Genomic DNA, 20,681 nt, shown 5'->3' with positions numbered 1-20,681 from the left:
CATTCAGTTCGTAAACATGAAATCTACTAATGCAACAATATGAAACTATACAAAATAAAGATATGACCCAGAAATCAAATTTCAAAGCAGAAAAATTTTACTAAAAATAACCAAACAAAAAGCTAGATTATGTTTTTTGATTTTAAAGGACAAAGACCTATTATTTTTGTTACGAAAGTAATATTGAATAATACAATTTGAACTACTAAAAATCTTAGTAATCACATATTTGTTTTTATATTTGTTGCTGAACAGATTTTTTCAAAATTTCGTTGAATTTCAATGCAAGAAATAGTATATTTTCGAGTCTCTCATTAATACTTTGGTAAAAGCTTGTTTGATGTCCAGAAAAACTGCAAACCAGTTATGTTTAACTTCAAAAGACTCGTTTATTTGACTAACGATCTTGTGAAATTGCCGAAAACGAGTCCTTCAATATGTCCTGTGATAAAAATCTTTCAAAAACTTTTGATAAAATAGGATGAAGACTGATCGGTTTGTATGAATACTTTGATCTTACACAATCTTTGGAAACATTTTAATTAAAGACAATTTTGTAGTGGTTTGGAGAGTAGTCAACTCTTAAATCAATAAATTTCATTTGAATTTTTTAATTCGATATCAGTAAGTTGATTATTTGGAGAAAACGTCAATATTAACATCCACTTTCAAGGACAATACATACAGATAGATAGGCTTTAATGCATTTATGGCTATTTCTATTTAATGAATGTATTATTAAAAATTTCATAATACTAATGATTTTTTTATTTTTATTGATGCAGCAATGCCGTAGTAAAGGCTAATTACACTTGGTAACATATTGCTATCTATGTGTTCAAGTAAAAACTGATGGCACTACTGGTGTTCGAAGAAAGTATCAAACCTGGATTAAATGTCTAGAGTCTGATCAATAATCCAAAGAGAAGCCTTTTATCAGTATGTATCTCATTAGTCTATCTTTTATGAATTGATTTGTAAAACAGTCTACTCCCTCAATTATTCTTCCCAAGGTGTCCACGATATTGAATCATCTCCAAATATGCATGCCTATTCCTGGTCGATGTTACTTATGTCCAGAGCGTTGCAAACGCCATTTCAATGACACGCTGAGAGCAAGTTAATTAATATGATGCGATTAAATCCAGCCATACGTCCTGTCTACATTGTTTGCGAATGTAGATTGATATTAGTGCAGTGCTACACTGAATAGGAGAGCTACAGTCGGTCGAATCACAACATTATTTATTAGGGCTTAAAGGTAATTAATTCTCAAGAGCGATGTAAACATTGTGGCTAATGTTCAACGCAAATATCATATTTACAACGACCACACGACTGCAACGACGACGACTATTAATATCGATAAGGGACGGGGCGGAGAATTTGAATTTACTTATTATGACATAGGGCTTTGTGGTTAGAGCTATGGGCAGCCAGAAGTTCCAAATGTCAAGCACTAATTATACCAATAGAGATAGCGATATGCTCCCAAGTGAAAATAGTTCTTTTAATATATGGCTTTGCCGTGGCTTTGTGGTTAGAGCTATGGACACTCAGAAGTTCCAAATGCCAAGCAGTAATGAAAGCAATATAGATAGCAATATGTTTTCAAGTAAAAATAGCCCTTTTAATATAGAGCTTTGCCGTGACTTTGTGGATAGAGCTATGGAAAATCAAAAGCTCCAAACGTCAAGCAGTAGTGATAACAATATAGATAGCAAAATGTTTCCAAGTAAAAATAGCTCTTTTAATATAGGGCTCTGTCGTGGCTTTGTGGTTAGAGCTATGGGCAATCAGAAGTTTCTAATGTCAACCAGTAGTGATAACAATATAGATACCAATATGTTTCCAAGTGAAAATAGCTCTTTTCCGCAAGCTTCAGGTTTGATTGATGCTTTCAGTAGCATGATACCATGCAGCAGTGACATCGACTTTCACTAGGAAATATAGCAATAAATAACTAACAATGAGTGAAAATGACTCTCACCAGGCATTGCTGCATCAACAGAAAATCACTATTACAGCAATTGTAATAAAATTTTCACATAGAGATAGAAGAACTGTTTGGATGCCAGTTGCCATATATAACTAGTGGGGCGCATGGCATCGTGCCTTAAGGCAAATTGCTGGAACTTCCCGTGCCAAAAATTATTATTTTTTTGAAAAGACTAACATTTTTGAAAAAAAATTACTTTGAAAAAATTATCTTTTTGAGAAACTATAAATTTGACAAAAAATTATTTTTTTTGAAAAAAAAAATTATTTTGAAAAAAGATGTTTTCTTCATTTTGACATATTTTGGAAATTCTGAATTTTTTTTCAAAGCAATCGTACTGCTTTAACTGCGTAGAGACGAAATATCCAAGCGCGTAAGCGCCGCGCCGCTGTCTAACGTATAAACATTGGTACAGAACCCATAGGAATGTAAACAAAATTAATACTTTTTGTTAAAATCTCTATAAAATATCTGATGATTTGATATGCATATGTCTAATGATCATTTTTGACCGCCAAATGGCATTTTTTTTAACTTTTTTTACTAGATCTCCGAAACCGCTAAACCTGCCTTTATCAAAATTTTATCAATTTTTCATCTTGTTAATACAAGTAAAATGTTTTTTGAATTATTCAAATCAGACGCTCCGTCCTCTTAAAAACTGAGTTAACATTTTTGGCACTTTTTGCCCCATATCCTCGGAACGGCTAGACCTGTATTTACCAAAAACTAATCAGCACGTCTCCTTATCAATACGAATCGAATGTTTTTTGAATTATTCAAATCAGTTGATCGGTGTTTCCGAAATCGTCGACGAAAATTTGTATCCGCACACACACACATATATATATCCATTTTTTCTAAGGTATGCCAAAATATTCAGAAACCTTTGAAACGTAAAGATTTATAAAAAATTTTATTTTCTTTTTTGTTGCGATTACTATAACTTGCCCTACGGGAAGTTAATAAACTGATGGAATTTGTTAAATCAAATCATCAAGTCAACAGCTTATAAAACCCTTAAGTTATAATCCCTGTTCATTTTTTTCATTTGCTTTTATAAATTAAAATCTGTCGTTATAAAGAAAAAATAACATTCAAGGAAATAAAAAAGTTTGGTGGATAATAAGATTAGGATAGAAGACCAAAAGGTCAGCCAGTGGTAATCCGTTTCACTGATGCAAAAATTCAAATTAACTTACAATTAGAAATCGAATATTGTAAACTAGTGCATGATAGGATAATTTCTATCCAAATGTTTCTCGTTGCAATGAACTTTTTACTATGTATACTTGAAATGTGTGATGTGATAGCCATACTGCAACAATGCCTCAAAAAGATATTTTCACTTGGAAACATAGATCTATACACTTTGTAGACCGGCTGATGTTATCTCTATTATTCTATGCCAAAAAATTTGCAGGTATTTCTAGGGAGAGAAACAGCTTGTGTTATACTTATGTTATGACTAGCATTTGCACTGTATGGCCAACAGAGATGCAAAAAAGCGCATTGCGAGTTTATTTGGTCAGCAACATTTGGCCATAATACCGCAAGTTATCTCGTGACCGGTCAACGAAGTGTAAACAAATATCACTACAGATTGATACCAGGTTGTATCTAACCCCAAGGTCGCAAAGTCGATGCTCATAATCTTGCACCATAAACACATTTCCAAATTATTTCAAAAACAATTAACCTTAAACAATTTATCTTACCCTTGCACCTGCACCGTCGTTACCTATCGTCTATCATATGAGTGTATGAGTTCTCCCGAATCTCTGCGGCGAGAGTCGTGTATTGATAATCTTGGCATTGAATCAGCTTTGTTCAACGATTATATCACATCATTATAATCAAATTTGCCTGAAGCTGTATTTCGTATATATCTGTTATTATATTTAAACGTTTCGTAAACGAATAGTGTGCAAATGCGCTGAATGCTCTGTCTGTCAGCCTGTCTGGCTGCCTTCTCGGTTGTTGTTCAGTCGTGGGATGACGGCGGTTCCTATTCACACGGCGTATAAGGCTTTGGCTATAGAATACTAACTTACAAGATTGAATTTCCCATTTGGGACTTTGTAAACTGATGTACAGCATCAGTGTACATTTATAATTATCACGCATGCAGGGATCAAATTGGAGGTACATTTTATCCATGGGATATTTGATAACGTGCACGCAAGGAAAGGTTCGAATGTAAAATGTTGGTTTTAGGTTGGCTTCATTGGAAATCAATTATTTATTTAAAAGCATGTAGTTTTGGATAAAAATATTTGAAAACAAGTAATGAAACCAGGAAGAAGTTTTTATAATTCGAATATAGAAAATAATTCGTATGGACGTATATAGAAGACGAAATGGGGTGACAGCATTGATTGTAACTACCATGAAATAAATTAGAAACAAAATGTATCATATGCAGTAAGTTGAATGTAATGAGCTTTTACGTGCAACTTAGAGCTTTGGTCATACTGTGACCATTTTTCGATTTTTGTGGAAAATTGCAATTATTATATTTGCTCATTTGATCTTAAGAATCGTACCCAAAATTACATTTCTAAGACAGACCCAATAATAAGGAAAATTTTCAAAATTGGTCGACATTAAAAGTTCTTTTAAAAGTTTGCATATAAAATGGTACTTATAAGTACTAAACTAAAAAAACGAGCAAAAAAATAAAATATCTAAAAATAGCCCAATTTTTGTATTACACTCCAAATCACGTCAAATGTTTCTGTCTTTGTGAACTTGTGCGAATGAAATACATTTGAATTGACAATGCGTAAAAATATGAAAATATTTGACAATAAGTAGAAGTTACCCGCATCACCTCTACTTTCAATAAAAAAAACAATTAAGTAAAAATAAAAATGATTTTTTTTAGAAAAAATAGCGATAGATATGAATTTAAATTTTCATACATAGCTCTAGTGATTTAGAATGTTAATTTTTGTAATACATTTAATTTGTAAAACCAATAACTTCCAAAAATAAGTATTAATATCAGTATCAATTTCATCGTTAAATGCAACGTGTTATGATGCAACATTTAACGATATAGTAATGTATTTAATCCTTTGATCTACGGGTGAAGTTTCATGTTTTGATACATAGTGTATTGCAATTTAGTTTGCTTTGATGTCACGCACTCTGTATAATTAATCGAACATATTTTTCATAAATTGTATAATTAATTGCAAAGTGCATATATCGATTTGAATTTAATTTTAAGCAAACATTTTAGGAAATCGTTACTGTGATAGTTTGATTGATTTGCCAGTTTTTAGTTAGATAAGATAATATAAATGGATTATAGTTGTCACTTCGTTTGTTTATCACTATTTCGAAATACGAGCCGCCCAAGGAGCAGCTCGTTTGCTTCGTCATGCGAGCAAAATTCGAGATACGTGTGAGTAAGAGGCATAAGTATGCTTATGGGGGTGCGAATGAAGCAGGTTCATCGTCGCATTTAATTATCTTAAAAATATTTAGAGTAAATTATTTTAAAGCTAAATATTTCAATGCATTATTATTAATTGTGCCAGGGACATAGTTAAAAGTTTGTGGATAAAAGTCACTCCTAAACAGATGCAACTGGTGGAGCGTCAGAATTCTTTGACGAAATATATCTAACTCATTTCCAGAAAACTATAATAAATTGAAGAAAACAACAATGCTCATTGCATTTTTTTTAAACGCAAAATCTAGCATAACGATAATTTAGTCATTTTTAACTTCCCGTACGGTAAGTTATAGTAATGGTCCAAATTTTTTGCATATTTTCAGAAATTCTGAACTCCTTCTATTCTCATGGAAAAAATTGCTCCGAGATACTAGCAGTTCGACTTGCGTGGTTACGGAACAAATTAAGCTCGTAAAACGAGGTACCACTGTATTTATAACCAATCGATTAACTGAATATCCCTTATTATATAGTAGAAATAAAAACTACTAATCTAATTATATTACCGAAGTATAATTTCGAGAAATTTTACGAGATACGAGTATTCTCCGTTGGCCTTTCAAAGCGAAAATTATAACATGGGCAACAGTAACGCAATGTAAATGCAATTGTGATACGGATATAGTTTGAAAGCTCTGCATTAATGTGCATCCATTAGCAATATAATTGTTTATATAATAGAGTTACATCAGCCGTGGCGTACAAATACATATCAACATTGAGAGCTTAATGCTTAATGCTTAAACAATGCTTGTTTATAGTTATACTCCTATCTCATTACAAAACAGAACGAGCTGCGGCAAATTATTCATTATTCATTTCATTAAAATTATCTTGATATGATTTCACCGTTTCATGCTCGTAGGGGGGAGTGCTGTGGCAAGTGCCTGAATTCATATTCACAGAGTAGTACACCAGACTGTTCAAAATTGTGCTTTGGTGAGGTGATCATATTTTTTCAAGTCAAGACCGGGACGGCAGTTTTTATGCTAATCCGGAAAGAAAGAGAGGTGCATGCTAAAAAATTAAATGTGATTTTAAAATAACAAATACTATTTAAGAATGCAATGAAAATACATTTTTTTTAAGATGAACATTTTTTTTAGTTTCCTGGACTGCTGCTGGGTTATCTTTTCTTTTTAATTAATACCTATATTATTTAATCCAAAACTTAAAGAAAACGTTCGCATATAATGGAATATTTTCCCAGTTTAAAAAATAGGACAAAAGTGCCAGTTCGCGGGCACAAAAGCTTTTCTAAATTTCTCGTTCGCTGCCGCGACAAAACAGAGGAAGACGTTCCGAGTTCAGATTTTCGATAAGAGTTTTCAAAAGATTTCCCAGTGAACTTAACGAGAATTCACAAGATGCAATTAAAATTAAAACAATGCTTCCATAAACAGGGTCATTGTATATACTTTGCTTATTATACAATATTGCAAATAGATGTCAAAAGGTGTTAGGAAATACCCTTGATTTTTGGCGCACTTAACTTGCGGTTTAGGGAAACAATTGACATTGGAAAAGCAGTCTCAGGAAGAAATTCTCAGAATTTGTTGCAAAATAGATCAAAACTAGTGGTGCATGGCAAATAAGGCAAACTGCTGGAATGCTTAAGGCAAATTTCTGGAACTTTCCGTACCAAAAATTGTTTTTTTTTTTAAAGTACCAGCAATTTGCCTCAAGGCAAACACCACTAGTTGAGAAACAAGTAAGCATGCATATATGAAAAGTATGAGTATTTAATCGGGAGATGCCTCAATAATTTTCTATAATAAAAAATCATTTTTATATCCAATGTTGTCCTCATCTGGACTATGGTCAGAGTTGATTGAGCTGGAATCGCGCATATGAGTCCTGGCTGCCCGATTCGGCTGGCATTGAATTTGTCCTCGTCGACTACTGTTCGGCTTTCAGATTACCATAGATGCGAATGGCGCAATTTCGACATATTGAAGATGAATGACTGTAATAAGCCATTGAGACCATAATCATACATAGTATTTGATGGAAAATCTATGCGGTCTTCGATTCCATTCGAATTGAAATTAATTTTAGTCGCTATTGATAAGATAATGTTACATTCATTGGACGATTTGGAGTGGAAATGATCTATTGATTATAATAGATGATCGGCGTAGGAGGTGTAACTTAAGTAGAAATAGACATAGGCACTCATACTTGCACAACAAAACACATTAGATCAACTCAGTATACCTTACAAATTGCAATAAAAACCAAAGAATATAGAAAAGATCTTCTAAGACTATTTTAGAGCAAGTATAAATCAGTTGAAGTGCCCTTTTTACAACATTGATATTTTTTGAACTATGCGTTTTATATAACTAGTAATTTTTAAAAAAATTGTACTAAAAACAACAATCTGTAATATTTTCTAATAATAAAACAAAATCTCTACATCGAAGCGATACGGATAACTATAAATTCTGATAGAAACTAAAGCATTCAGAACAAACAACTATACTACTTTAAAGCAGAAACAAAAATGAGTTCCAAACAGTTCGTTCCAAATAAATAGCATATTTGGGAAATTTGTACAAAAATAAGTAATGTGCAAGATTAGATATACTTCTGGCAATTTTTATTAAAGTTCAAAAATCTTATGCACTTTAGAAAGCAACTTATTGAAAAAAAAATCAGACATAAAACTTCAAATTGACCTATTTAATTTTGAAGACATAAAATACAAAATTGATGTCCTTTATTACACCGTATTGTAATGAGTTACCCTCGATATCCTCTCCGTTCTGATTATTCCCGAACAATAATAAGAAAATAAAGAAGATGTCAGTATAAGATGTCTTTTGCATAAGTAGATAATTCCATTACACGAGATTTTCCTTTTCGGCGTCATCAAATTACAAAAAAGCTTATAAGCATCACTTAAATGCGACTCTAGTGATTTTATTTGATTCGCGAACGAAGGCAATGCAGCTGCGAAAAAGCGTATTCCGTTATTAGAATAGGATCGTAGGCATAAAATACCTAGACTTTGAAAAAAAAAATCTGAAATATTTCTGATTAATATTTATAATTGATAACAAAAAAATTGTTAGTTTTTTTTTCAAATTTGATCTATTGATAATATTAAAAATTTTCATAATTTTGAAAACTGTTTAAAAGTTAAAATTTTTTTCGATCGATTTTTTTAAATTTATTGATCATTAATTTATTGAGATCATTGAGAATTTTTTGGAAACACCCGATTTTTTTTTAATATTTTTGTAAAAAATATTTTTTTTTTTTTAAATTTAATATTTTTAAAAATTTAGATTTTTTTCTGAAAATGATGAAAAATTGCAAAAATTCGAGTTTCTTGAAACTTTATTTTTTTCGAAAATTTTCAATTTTTTTCTTTTAATTTTCAAACTTACGAAATTTTATGTAAAACCATTTTTTGCACACCGTCTACACAAGCAAAAATTATTAAAAACTACACAACCATTTTTACACCCTTTGCGCTCGATTCATCCGGAACGGCATACCTTAGAAAAAATTGATGTATGTGTGTGTGTTTGGATACAAATTTTCGTCAACGATTCGTGAAGTTAAAAATATAAAAATCATAAACACTTTTTATATATTTTTAAGATTCTAACCGCAGTCCAGATACTACAGGTCCAGGATCAGAATATCCGTCCTATGTTTCCATAGTGTTTCCACCGTGAGTACTACTTTCGAGTTATAATCTAAGTTCGCATGCCATTTAGAAAAACTTATAATTGCATGAAACAAGTTATAAAGAAGTCGTTATACGTTGCATTATTCTTGGGAGATGTAAATAAATAAACAGCGGAAAGTATCAACTCACGTGCGACCCGAATACAGAAAAGCTGCTCTAAATACATTCTTGTTAGTTCTTAATGAACAAATTATAAGGGATGTCAGAGTTGATAATTGAGTTTAAAATTGATCGCAAACAATGAGTTAAAGAATAAAAATTTATTAACACTAGATTTACAAATGTTGATTATTTGCTAATTTTTACTAAAATGAGCCAAGTTGGCTCATACAAAAAATGGAAATTAAAAAAAATGGGTACAATGCAATTTAAAATGTTTATTATATACATATTCAAAATAAATATTTTTCAGCACTTGATCAAGTGGCATCGTCATACTTTACTGTATACTTAAATAATTTTCTAAAGGAATTCATGTTTTTATTGATGTCTTGCCCGAAGGATATAGTTTTATACTTGTTAAAATAGTTATAAAGAAAAATGTTTTTTTGAACAGCCATACATCAAATTATTAAAATAAAAGCCGAGTTAGTTGTATTCATATGATGAAATATGAAAACAAAATAGAACATTTTTAACAGATAATTCCTCAATTTGATTTACACACCATTTCCACTCAACATGGTTGTGGTATTTTTGAACATTTTCATCATTTAGTTTTAATAGCTCTTCCACTCATATTTTGTTATATTTATACTTAATTAATCGTATTAACAGGTTCAGATTATTTTGCTTTTTATTAGTTTAATAAAAATGCTTTCAGCAAGCAAAATTATTTAATCTGGTAAAATTATTGTTTGTGATGAGTCTCAATTTGACCCTCACACTTTAAAAACTTTAAAAATTGAAACATAGCAAAAAGTACTTTTGATAAAAAAGGTAAAATAACGAATAATTAGTTGATGAACTATCATAATAACTGAACATTAAAATAGCTTGAAAGAAACAATCATAATGATGAATATATATTCAAGTTAAAAATAAGCTATTTTAATGATTTTTTTTTAATTAAAAATAAGTTTTGCAGCAACAACATACTGAAAATTTAATCGATGAAAACCACTATCTTGAGCAATAATTTTTCTGACAAAGTTATTTTGGAATGATTAATAAAACCTGAATTGCAAATTGCGCTAATGATGAACTTATTTTTAAACCAATAAATTCTTTGTATAAGTTATACTGAAATTTTCTCTGAAATGTATACATTGACATAATGCTGTAAACCCACATCAGGACCATTTGGGCCACTTGAAAGCGTTAGTTTCACACAGAAGTATCCTATACAATATCAACTCTGGTCCCGTGGTTTGTGTGATACTTTGGTCGCTCTGTTTCATTTGCTCGAAATACAAACTTCTCTATGTTAGGCAGTGTTTACTTTATCCACTATTGCTCCATGTATGCCAGAATTTAACAAACTGCTATTACACATGTTCCGACCATTAGATTGAACAATTTCTGCCGAAGTTGCAATCAAGATGCACTGGGATGGTTGGATTCGGTGCATCGACTTGTTTGCCAAGTCACGAGAAGTTGAGTTCGTCGATAGAACCAACAAAATTATTCGGATTTTTATATAATAAAAACATTTCACAAACATGGAATAAACCTTCACAACGTAATTCTATAAGTGATATTTTGCGTTATGTTATCAAGTGGTTTGAGGTAGGGGGGCTAGGTATCGCAGTGGTGATCAAAATAAAAAAAATGCAAGTCGATCCGACGACTTGTAGTTTTTTTTTAATTTGTGGCACCGCATTGAAAAAAGTCATTTTGAGAAAAACGTATTTGAAGTTTTCAATATAATGTACTAAATACACAATTTAATTTGATGTACTAAATATACCATGGTGTTCAAAGATGGTCATCATTAAAAAGGTCATGTGCATGAGATATAATGAAAAAGAGAGCAGCTGGCATACAATAGCTCGCGGAGCGATGAAAAAAACGGTTTCAGAAGATCATAAATATAGAGATATATATATCTATAAATTCGTCAAAAAATAGATATTGAGATGATTTTTTTTAAATAATTTTAAGGTTTTTAGCTTTCATAATATCAAAAAATCTCAAAATCGAAAAAAAAAATAAAAACCGAATAACCCCCTTAAATGATATAGGAAATGACAATCGGGGAAAAAACTATACTACACACAACAATAATAAATGTAATTATTTGGATTTTATTTAAATCTTTTAAAATAGACTGCATATATTAATTCAGTAAAAATGCATCAAACGAACATGACACAGAATAATTTCTTCCATTTTAAACATAAAAGAATCGTTCGAAATGGACCAGAACAAATGTAACATCACGTTCCATTCAAAAGTATTACAGTACTATTGTTAATGCATTTGTTCATTATTTATTCTAGCATTTAGCAATTACATATTTCGTATTTTATATTTAGCAGCAAATTTAAATGCACTGAAACTACATGTACATTGCCAACATTTCGCAAAACTTAAAATAGCATATTTTTAACTTGAATATAGATCCATCATTATAATTGTTTTTTTCAAGCTATTTTAATGTTCAGTTATTCTAATAGTTCAAATAATTCTTTGTTATTTTCGTTTATTTATCAAAACAACTTTTTGTTATATTTCAATTTTTAATTAAAGTGTGAAGTTCAAATTGAGACTCAACACAAACAATAGTTTTACCATGGTGTAATTTTGCTCTTTAAAAAAATTTACAAACTAATTAACAATAACAACAAACAAGGCTTAGACGCTCACGCTGCTGTTTAACGAGTATGAAGAATCTTTACTTTTCTTGGAAAATCTTTTTTATAGTTCAGGACTTAATCTAGTAAATAACTTAAATAAAATTATTTTCATTATTTATACTAGAATTAAAGCCAGTATTTATACCGCCTTAGGAATGTGTTATGATTCATAAAATTAATTGCTCAGATTTTGTTTCAATATATATATATTGAAAACAGTCAAAATTAAATAAAACGCCTTCAGGACTATTAAAAGTATTACAAAAAACCAAAACAATTGATTTTGTAATTGAAATAATTATAAAAATTTAAAACTTTTGTCAGAACACATGCATACATAAAAGCACAATTTAATATTTTTGACCCCACTATTCTTAATTTTAAAATTTATTCAAAAGACGTTTTGCTGAAGTTTGTTTGATTCAACTGCATAATGTTAAGGCAAAAATAAACGCAATAATAATTTTAAAACAACGTTAATAATATATAAAATGACCAAGGTAGCCAAAATATGCCATATTTATATAACAAAGTCATAGAACATTTCCTGGCAATATTAAATGTTGAATTTGCCGATGTTGTTATACCAAAATGTACAGGCCTTTATATTAAAAAGAAAGAAAAACTACATTTGCAACTTACACATATTTTTAAAGGTGTGTTCAGAATGATACATTTCAAGACAACGTTTTTAATGATTAAGGTAACCAAACTAGCTTTATACAACAAAGTCATAGTACATTTCCTGGTAATGTTGAACCCCGGGCAAAGCTCCCACAATAATACAGGTAACGATAAATTCGCCAATGCTGTTAATTCAGGCGCCCCACATTAAGCAACAGATAATACGCAATTAAACCATCAGATTTCTGTGTATGACCGCAGGACATTATGCCCTGTGTACAATTCGGATACTCGTGACCTCGATATTTGACGCTTTTGTATGGGTGCTTCAACTGTTGTATACATTTATTGAAATCTATAGCTTTCATGTGCCATTGCCAGCAGCCGCAATTCTGATTAACGTCGATCAAACGAAATTCTAAACCTTTGACGTCACCAGGTGATAAAAATCACTTGGCAGTAAACATGATATGATATTATCCAAGTTCCCGAATAATGGGGTCAGATCTCTCTATAATCAAAGGTATCCCATTTTAATTTTCATTTTTTACATTTTTAGGCATCGGATTGCAGAAATCATTGAGGATCGTTAAATCTAATGCCATGGTACACTGCCTTCTTGCAATTTACTTTTCTCAATAGAGATTTTCTAAATCTTTAAAGAATATATAGAAGCTGCTAAAAGATTTTTAGGAATAGTTTTTTGATTGCTGTTCAAATCCCAATAAACTAAAATTTTTAAAACGATCTTCACCTCAACCTTTTAAATATTTCTCTCCCCATGATCTCCTACTAAACTTTTTTAAAAACGTAGACTCGAATGCTGATGTGAAAAGTATTGTATGATATTTCTAACAAAGAAATATTCTGTAAAACTAAGTAACAGTGCATTTTCAGTGCAGTGTTCAGTAATTGCGGGTATTAGCTTAACAATGTGGTATTATAAAAGAACTGTTGTACGAGCAAAAACACTGGATTCATATAATGCAGAATGAAAAGCGGCCCGACGAGCATGAATATTTTATATTATATAGTGGGTATATGGGCAGTTTTTACGTGTCAGTTTTATAATTATACCATCTTTCTGGATTATATATATATATATATATATATATAAACAGAAATAAAAATCACCATTACTAGAGTATCACAAATGGTCATTAACTATGCCTGAAATGCAAGAAGAAATTCTCAGTATTGAACGTTATTTCAACAAAAGAACCCAATGTATAAAAAATGTGTGAAATTCATTGACATCTTACGACTTTTTTATTTTCAGCACAACACGTTGATTTTTACCTCTACAAATCAGGCTTAATAAAAAAATTGATTATAATTATATATTTCAGTGATATATAACAACCTGATTAATTTATATAAGGCATACATTTTCTTTGACTTGAAACTTCAAATTATTTTCTATTTCGTTCAATTTTATAATGTAAATAGGTTTTTGGCCATTTCCATCGACCTTTTTTCGAGTGCATTTGAATAATTGATTAGGTTGTCAATATGGAATTAACATGTAGTGTGTGGAACACAATTGAAAAGATGAAAAAGGACATTTATCTAGGAATTTCTCCTCATGTAAACATTAGGTTAAAGATTTTTCGTTCCAGAGAAAAATGCAACTGAAAATAATTGGTTATTTACTAAATAAAATTGTCTTATTAGAGCGGGCGCTGTAGGGCATTGAGTATGCATAATATGAGGACCGTCAACTCTCCAGATTCGTTCATAGAGTCTGTTTATAAATTTAGAAAAAATTCCATAGGTAGTATAGCATAAGTTATTCCCAAAGTTTCAAAAGTTTAAATTTTTCCTGATACTTAGGAAATAATATAAGAGACTATTCCAAATCCAAATCCAGGTATAATTAAAATATGAACTTCAGGGTTACCAAAAATCAAAATCGGCCCATACAATAAATCTTAATAATCCCATAGGAAGTATAGCATAAATTATTCCCAAAGCTTCAAAAGTTTAAATTTTTCCTGATTTTCGGGAAATAAAGAAGTGACTAGCAAACAGGGCGAACTCCGTTTCACCACCAGATGGTTTCATTTTATGTAACATTTCGTTTGTTGATTAAAAGATAAAGAAAAAAATTGCCTGCTGTTGAAATTGAATAAAAATTTCCACAATACACGTGATTAATTTGATGGTTTCCAATTGAAATGTTAGAAAACGAATAACTTATTTTTTTACTTTATTTGCACAATTTCACAGTGAACACAATGCCGGTTTATCACATGAAATTAAAAGTAAATGCCAAGTATCAGAGATGACGCTGTATGTGAAAAAAGAAAAAGTGTTCCCGCTTTTCTGTTGAAATCTTTCTTCAATTTTCTTTTCTTTGAACCTCATGGAGTCCGAGACCTATCCAACGAATGCAAAATCGTCGAAATCGGTTCGTGCGATCTGGAGTTATTTTGTCAGGAAGGAAAACCCGACTTATTTTTATATAATAGATTATTCCAAATCAAGGTAAAATTAAAATATATACTCGAGGGTGACCAAAAATCAAAAGTTCCGAATGAATTGGGTACAATTAGTAAAAAAAACTTGGTGCAATTGCATCACATTTCTAAGATTAGTCTTTAGATCAATCACCAGACCTGCTGGTCCTAAGGTAGGTTTAAAGTACGAACTTTGTCAAATGAGATGATTTGGTTGAAAATAGTGTCTTTGGCGACGGTGTTCGAGCAAAGATTTCTATTCCATTAATCGCAACCCTCGAAAAGCTCGCCATCCTCGCCACGGAATGAATGTTTGTAATTTACGACGGAGCCCAACTACAATAGAACTAGAGAGTAGAGAGTAGAGAGTAGAGAGTAGAAAGTAGAGGTCTTGCTGGTGGTGAATGGCGGTGGTAGATGGTGGTGCCGTCGTAATCACGGCGTAGGTCGCATTTCCTTTTGTGATTCATAACAGAGTATTAAAAGTTACACTTGTCTGATGAGAGTTTTCAGAGCGTGTGTGTGGTTTATAGGAGGAATTAAAACTTGCTCCTTTGCCTGCTTCGCCGAAACTTTTCAAATGAGTTTGCACCCGACGTTTAATCTTAACATTATGGTCTATTAGCGTCTACTAACTTCAAACTATTCGTCTGCATGTCATCGCTGCATAAATAGATGCTGCTGGTGATGATACTAAAAACTACAAACTGCTTAATTAGCTGAAAGTCGTGAAGTGCATTTTTAATACCTCGATTTTGCATTTTGGTTTAGCAAATACAAAAATCAACCGGGTGCGAGTGGCATTTTGCATTAAAGTAAATTGTATAAATTTTTTGATGTACTTAATCAATTAAAGAATCAATATATTAACACGTTAATTGTCATGTCAAATACCAAAATAATTTTCAAGATAACTTCATTAGATAATTTAGTTAAAAATGTATCAAGGAAACTTAATTTTTTGTCAAAATTTCTGAAAAAAACACTATTTTTCATATCACACATATAGGTTTGACACGACCCTATATTAAAACTTATTTTCTCCTTCTACCAAATTTTAGGCAGTCAAATTCAATTCTAACAACTTAACAACAAATGCAATATTTATAATTAAATCTCAAGAGTAACTTAAGGAGAAATGATACAATTTGGTTATGAGAAACGAGGATTACTTATTCATAATAATAAGTTACATACAAGAGATCATTCTTCCCCAAAGACTTCTGTTTTACCATAAATAATAGCTTCCCAACAATACTGTATCCTTTATACAATTGTTTATACTAAAACTGCTCTCTTTAATTTATTTCGAGCAATTAATGATTTCAAAATGAAACTCTAAAAGCATTCTTAGTAAATTGCTTCGGATTATTTACAGCTATTCAGGTACGTTTCTTTAGTAAGAAGCCTGATTTATATCGGGTAAATGATGAGCACAAAATTTATACAGCATCTAGTTGCTAACACAAAAGGATGAAATAATTTTACAAAATCACTCTCGTTAATAAAAGAGCGCTAATTCCATTTGATTAATTAAGATTTATATTAGATCGAGACAAAATTAATATATTGTAAAGCAAAAAGTGCGAAATATAAAAAAATAATAACATGCAAAACACCATTGTTGATCTAACTCATACACATACACACACACGCACACACATACACACATATATATATATATATAATATAAATATATATATATATATATATATATATATATATATAATTCTTTTGTACGTATGTATGAATTCAAACTCCTCCTACACGGTTATTCGAATTTTGATAAATCTGTTTGGAGTTTTTTTAGGAAAATTTTTAAGATGTGATAAATTATAAAACCATAGTGATACTGTAGAAATAAATGAAAAAATTGCAAAAAACAAACATAGAAATTGATATTTGAATTTAGGTTAAATTAAGAGCCTAGATATTATTAAAATATAATATATTTAGAATTATAAATATGAAAAATGTAACGTAAAAACATTTATTTATTCAATAAATTATTTACATGTTTCATTGTGTCAAAAATCCATTTGTTTGGCATTTGATATGAAATATTTAGATAGTTGATAGAGTGAATAGTGCAAATATGAATAAGATTTGACAAATTAATTCACTTAAAATATGAGATTACGTAATAATCAGGGCCGGTCCTACCTTGAATGCTATGCATGCGGAAAATGCAAGTGCACTCCTTAGGGGGCGCCAAAACAAGATTCGGATATGAAATTTTTAATATAGTTATTTCAATTTATAATTTCTTAGCATCTTTTACTAATCTTTGCACAATATCTTTAAAATACGTTAAAAATTTCAGATTAAAACAACAAATTGGAAAGTAAAGATGAATGTATACAATTCGGCCCTTACGATATCAAGAAGTTTAAGATGCAATTTTGGATATCTTCAATATTAAAAAAATAAGTTAGAATAAATTAACATAAAGGACCAGTGTTATGCTATGTTTATGTTTAATAATGAAAGGCTAGAACTATTTTGCTATCTATGATTTGCTCAACAAAATAAATCGCATAAAATTTCCAAAATAAATAAGTAATATGTTTCAAAAGCCAAATATTTATTAACAATAATAATTTTAATAATAAACTGTTAGAACAGGTAAAATAATAGGAGGCGAGCGCTAGAAAAAAATGGCGCTGAAGACTCCAGGAGTGTCCCTGGTAATAATGTATAATAAATTATCACTAAGAAAAATGTAATTTAGATATTATAATTACTAAAAACCAGTTAAAAAATGATACAAGATTATAAAAATTATAGGCAACATTAATGGAGCAATTTTTTTTTTTGGGTGGAAAGATCCAAGGTAATATTGTACTTATACCGCGGATACTATAAATTATTTTTTTCTGAATTTGTTATACCGTTTAAAAGACTTCAACTTCCAATATAGTGTGAGAATTGAAACTCATCATTTTATTTAAAGCAGTTGATTTAACATCGCTCATGTTTATGTATATGCATTTTGGTGTGAAGAGTAATAAAAAACAATAATTATTATTAATTTTAGCTGAACGGTAAATATCAGTAAAGGATATTTGTCCCCTGGTCTAGAAATAATAAACCCTCATCCCTTATTACATAATTTAGAACTATTAAATAATCCTTTGTAATAATTGTCATGCATCCTGTCCCTAAATCTATCATCATACCATTAATCCATTTTTCTAAGAATCTTAATCACCTGTTCCCGATTGATTTCCACGTATCATGGAATCATAGGTGAATACCTGATTAGTCAAAAATGTAATAGGATGTGCTTGAACCCACAAAAACGAACCAATCAGAAAAATCATATAAAATTATGAAATCTTTATAATTTAGTGTTAACTCAAATATCATATAACTAACTATAAGTCTTAAATCAATAACATCTAACATATCATCTATAAGTCTACTTATCATCTTTTATTCGGTCTGATATAGCCACTATCTAAATATATCTGGTCCTTCGAAAATATAAATAAAGTGCAAGTGTTTAATAGAGTTCGGCAGCATCTCGGTGGATCACGAACTTCTTATACATTTTTGCAATCTATCTTTTAACATACGTTTGGTCCATTCGAACCGAATAGTCAAATAGCGAACAATATTAAATAAATGTAGGCGTCGGTACAGGACAACGTCTGTCGGGTTTGCTAGTAAAAATATATATGTATATATGCTCATATATATTCCTAGCCGAGATATCACATTTAGTTTAGTGCTCTATATCAGAAATTTGAATATTTCCCATGTCTAATTAACCGCAATAGTATTATTTACACTCACCTGTACGTGGGTCTCGGGTTCGCGTAGGCGACGCACGGGGCGACGACGGCCTCCTCCAGTCGGGCCGAAATGCGCAGCACCTTCTCGTTCAGTATGGGAGGCACGGACTCGCGCATTTCTGCAACAACGGAAACGTGCACATTACAAATTATTTACAACGACCCATAGTTTCTACTGATTTTACAAATAAAAGTCGATCAAGATCGAAGTAATGGTAACTGGGGGATAGGAGATCGTTAGCGACAATTGCGGCACTGGATGGAATTTTTATGTATAGTCATGTATTTTATGTACTGAAGATGACGTAATTAACCTGTTAACCGGGGGTGCTTTGTCTCTATAATTTCATTTTTTTTATTTATCGAAACAAAGTAAATGAAAAACTATGAATTATATACTGGGTATCAATATTTTTGAAGTAAAAAAGAAAGCAAAAATTAAGTAAAAGTTTAATAGTCATAATAACATATCACAGAAGGCAATTAACTCGTATTTGAAGTCGACAGACTAGTGCATATTTTGAAAATATACATCTGAAATATATTTCCAACCGAAACAAGCCTTTCTGTGCATTGATGCCAAGAAAAGTCAATTCGAAATTTGTAAAATCATTATTACAATTGGAGTTGATTTCTAAAAACTATTTAAAAAACAATCGCAGGTCATCTTCATTAAATACACAGATTGTTTTTCTGGCCCATTTCGATTCTTATATTTTTATCATATTTGTAATCTGTATAATAATTTTATTTAGCTTTATAATCCTTAATTTCATTCATTCTCTTTAGGATACAAGTAGCTTACACTACCATTTCATTTTTTTTTACTCTGACAACCCCTCATTGTATGACACCAACCGTACGTAATCGTGACTCTGTAGAAATCGTCCAATCAAGCTTACAAAAAATGTTTCATAAGCTAGAAGAAATTACGCAGAAGGGGCAAAAAATCAGTACTGATATCCTGCAAAGCAAAATATCAGTAAAGATATTCTGTAAAGGAAAATATCTGGAGAGATATCCTGTAAAGCATGTGCAACATTTCAAAAAACTGGAAACTTAACGCTAAAATAAATTAACAAATTACGTTAAATGAATTTAGAACACGATATATCTTTAAATATCTTGGCAATTTTGACCAAGATTCTTTGTTTCATATACATCACCTAAAACTAAATAAAAATCATGGCAAATTCGTAAAAACTGTTATGTACTCAATTGAATATTGAAATTTTGAATAATTTGTATTTATGGATTTTTAATATATGAATTTCAATTTTTTGAAGTTTTTCCAAACAACTCTTAGTTTTTATTTAGAACATTATAATTTGTTCACATTAGTAAAAACTACAAAAAATTTACAAAAATTTAGTATAAAGTTTTATATAAACTTTTATATTAAAATTTTTAGTAATTCGTAGTTGAAATGTAGAGTTTCTTTAATTTTAATTTATTATGCTTGTGTAAATGAGTATTTTAACACATTCACTGCTAACCTTGTGTTGCTTATACTTCTCCCTGTGCTAAAATTTTTTATTTGTTTAATAAAATAAATACTAATTAATAATAATAAAATCATTATTAGACATGTTAACTACAAATTAAACTAGTGGGGTGTATGGCATCGTGCCTTAAGGCAAATTGCTGGAACTTCCCGTACCGTAACGAAATGTTCGAGGATTACTGAATGTTTTCAAATAGATTATTATTAATATTGTAACATTGCGTAATATTTATAAGAATTATATAAACTGAATTGCAAAGTTAAAATTATTTGTTTAAAGTATATTAGAACTTTAGTCAGAATTAAAAATAAAATCTGAATTATTTTCGAT

General features: G+C 30.4%; 1 pseudogene; it reads right to left on the bottom strand.

The window, feature by feature from the left end:
* LOC113376357 overlaps positions 1-20,681 on the bottom strand; it is a 222,190-nt pseudogene that overhangs the window by 144,098 nt on the left and 57,411 nt on the right.

This window comes from Ctenocephalides felis, unplaced genomic scaffold (genome assembly GCF_003426905.1).
Source record: "Ctenocephalides felis isolate EL2017-DRISC unplaced genomic scaffold, ASM342690v1 CF-g0.4_SCAFFOLD_01886, whole genome shotgun sequence".
Taxonomy (NCBI): Eukaryota; Metazoa; Arthropoda; class Insecta; order Siphonaptera; family Pulicidae; genus Ctenocephalides; species Ctenocephalides felis.
The sequence above is the reverse complement of the archived record's forward strand: the minus strand, read 5'-3'. Positions and strand labels throughout refer to the sequence as shown.